The sequence below is a fragment of the Elephantulus edwardii genome, unplaced genomic scaffold (assembly GCF_000299155.1).
Source record: "Elephantulus edwardii isolate Elephantulus edwardi_28Jun2011 unplaced genomic scaffold, EleEdw1.0 scaffold00067, whole genome shotgun sequence".
NCBI classification, from domain to species: domain Eukaryota; kingdom Metazoa; phylum Chordata; class Mammalia; order Macroscelidea; family Macroscelididae; genus Elephantulus; species Elephantulus edwardii.
Window position 1 is genome coordinate 4,750,692 of NW_006399817.1, and position 3,599 is coordinate 4,754,290.

At 36.3% G+C, this 3,599-nt stretch overlaps 1 protein-coding gene and 1 pseudogene across 1 annotated transcript in view; one reads left to right on the forward strand and one right to left on the reverse strand.

The window, feature by feature from the left end:
* Positions 1-3,599, forward strand: part of LOH12CR1 (loss of heterozygosity, 12, chromosomal region 1) — a 158,216-nt gene that overhangs the window by 97,555 nt on the left and 57,062 nt on the right. The window lies entirely within an intron of this gene.
* The window catches only part of LOC102869325, a 10,147-nt pseudogene continuing 9,265 nt past the window's right edge, over positions 2,718-3,599 (reverse strand).

Below are 3,599 nucleotides of genomic sequence, written 5' to 3' on the forward strand. Positions count from 1 at the left end.
GGGGAAAAGATTGAAATTGTCAATGATTTCATCTTGTTTGTATCCACAATCAATATCCCTGGTGCCAACATCCAAGAAATCAAGACATGTTGCACTGGGAAAATCTGCTGTCAAGGACCTCTCCACGATATTAAGGAAAAGTGATGTCACTTTAAAGACTAAGGTGCATCTAATTCAAGTCATAGTCTTTTCAGTTACTTGCTATGTTTCTGAAAGTTTTAGAGTAGGGATGACAGAAGAATTGATGCCTTTGGGTTGTGGTGTTGGAGGAAACGTACTGAATATCTAAAAGACTGCTGAAAAAACAAGTCCTGGAGAGTTTACATCCAGCATGCTTTTTGGAGGCATGGATAGAGAAGCTCATCTTACGTGTGTGGGGCATGTTTTTAGGAAGGTTTAGTCATTGGAAAAGGACATCATGGTTGGAAAGGTAGAAGAGCCACAAAAGAAAGGAAAACCATCACTGAGATGGATTGACACGGTGGCTGTAGCAATGGGCTGAACGTATCATCAGAGATGATTAGGATGGACAGGATAAGACAGAGTTCAGACTAACTGTTCATAAGGTCACTATGAGCTGTAGTCGACTGATGGCACCTAACAGCGACATCCTAATGTATGTCTTTGTATGCTCCTGTATGAAATTTTCCCTAAGATGTGCATCTAGGAACAAATTGTTGTTGGTAGAACACAAGCATATGCTTTACTAGATATTGTCAAATTACCCTTCAAAGTGGTTACGCTGATTTGTGTCCTCACTAGCTACATGTGAGAGTTCCTATTGTTTCATATCCTCAATAAAAATGGATATTATCCCAGCTGTTCTTTGTTAACTGATCATTTTAAAGATAGTAATGTGCTTAGCAACGATTTCAAACATAGTCAGGTGCAACCTTGATCTTTTTATACCTGGTTTCCTCTTTTTAGAGTCTACTTTCTCAGTTAGAAATTCAACATTAATGACGCTTTTTAAAATTTTGACCCATATTTATTTTTAAGAAGCAACTATTAAGTCTTTATCATAGATGAATATACCATTATTTTAGATAATTTAGAAAGTTATTAAAAAAGAAAAATGTCATTGTACCTACCAGTCATTAACGTTTTGCCATGTATTTATCTTGGTGTTTACAGATATGATATGTATTCACTTTACAAAATTAAAATTATAGTTTCCATAATGTTTGGGTTGTTTGTTTGTTTACACTTCAGACGTTATTCTTGGAAGGGTGGAGGGACAGCACAGGAGAGGAAAACCCTGAATGAGATAGATTGGTAGAGTAATAGGGCAATGGGAGTAGATGTGTCAAAGTCAGTGAGACTGGCTCAAGACAGGGCAGGCTTCAGAGCTGTTGTACATAGGATTGCTATGAGTCACAGGCTCATAACATTTACTCATATAATTGTATTATGTTTAAACATTCTTTTACAGGGCATTTTTGGTATTAAAAATAATGCTGCATTGAATTAACACTTGAGTGAGGTTACTGTGAAGCTAAATATCAGACTGTCTTTAAAAATGATGAGTACTTCCTATAAATTTCATGCTCCTTTAAAAAAAAATAATCTATATGAGGCCAACTGCTTAATAATAATTACTTTAAAACAAAATGAGAATGTAAGAGGACAGGGAAACTGTTAAATGGAAATAAAACAGAAAGGAGAATACTCAGGCATTGTGAAGAATGTCATCAGTGTCGCTGAGTAATTTGTATATAAATTGTTGAATGGGAAACTAAACTGCTGTGTAAATGTAAACACAATAAAATAAAATAGTATTTAAAAATAATTATGTAGTAAAAAAAATCCTGGTACATAAATCTTTATCTAATTTTCAATTTGTTGCTTTGAGACAGATTTCTAGTTGTTATTTACCATCAAGTCAGAACCAATTCATAGCTGACCTTCCAGCAGGTTGCAAAGGCTACAGTAAATTACATTAGGAGTTGGCTGTCTTTCTTTCTCCCTTGGGGTAGTAGGTGGATTTGAACCATGTACCTTTAGGGTGGCAGCACAAGTCCACACTAAGCCCCCAAAGCTTCTTTAATTTCTAATTGTTGTTGTTGTTAGGTGCAGCGAAGTAGAATATGATTCATAGCAACCCTGTAACAGTCACCCTAAACCTTGCCCTATCCTGTGCCATCCTCATCATCTCTGAAACACTCAAGCCCATTGCTGAAGTCACTTTGTCAATCTATTGTGTAGGGATCTTCCTTTCTTTCACTGACCCTCTGTCTTTTCAAGCATGATGTCCCTTTCCAGTGAATAGACTCACCTAGCTACATGTCCAAAATATGAAAGTCAAAACTTCACCAGCTTTACCTCTAAGGAACACTCTGCCTGCACTTTTCTCCAAGGCATCTGTTTGTTCTTTTGGCAGTCCATGGGATGTTCAGTAGTGTTCTCCAGCACCACAACTCAAAAGTATCAGTTTTTCTTCTGCTATCCTTATTCATTGTCCAGATCTCTGATACATAGCAGGTGATAGAGAAAACTATGGCCTGAATTAGGCACACCTTAGTCTTCAAACTGACATCATTGCTCTTCAGAATTTTGGAGATGTTCCTGAAAGCAGACTTGCCCAATGTAATATGTCTCCTGATTGCTTTTCTTTTGATGTTGTTATGTTAACTAAATTATATTTCAAGTTCCCTGATCAAAGTTTTATACAACAACAAAAAATTTTTTTTCATAAATGACTTATAAAATTCTTCAGTTTAATTATCTAAGAAAAATTAGTTTCCACTCTTTTTTTGTTCTGCATCTATAATTGAATTTAGTTTATCCTTGGCCTATCGTTTGAATCTCTTCTGAATATAATTTCAAGCTGAGATCAAAGCTTATTCATGCCAGCCAGAAGTGTTTGAGGACTGCTTGTAACTGTGCTCTTGGATGGAATCTGTCAAAACGATGACCTGATCTGCTAGATAGTTAGCCATGATGAAGTCACGCTTCACAACAAAGGCTGTCTTTTTGGCATGGAGTATGAAGTGTTTGACAAACCTCACTGCTATCAATCTTTATTTAGAATAAAAATATGCAAATGGTTCATCAGTTAAGTAGACATCAGCAGGTTTGCCCAAACACAAAACTAAAACTACTCGCTACAATTGTAGAGGCTTCGTTACATCAGTCATAAATTATGGGTGAGTGTATGCATCTCTTATTTTTTCATGTAGTAACTGGCAAACTCTTCCAGTGAATTATCTTCTTCTGTGGCTTATAACTAATATTTAGAATTAGGACTTCTTCCCCTTCAACAGTTTGAAATCTTCAGCAAGCATTCTGATAAATGTCATTTTACCAGTACCTTTTCCCCCAAGCATCACCATAATTTCACAGTCTCTGAATTCTCCAGCTACAGCTGCTAACTCAGAACTCTCCCATCTTTTTCTTCATTCCTGGATACTTATACATACATGTCTTTTTAACGTCTTCTTTTGCTCTCTCAGCCACTTTAAAAACAAGTGATGAAGCTCTGAATCTCAAGTTTTCTGTTGGAACATAGCCATCTAAGAAAATATCTATACCCTCTCTCACATTAAAAGGCATAGTGACAGGAGTCCAGAATGAAGGCTGCTTAGTGGAATGGACTTGTG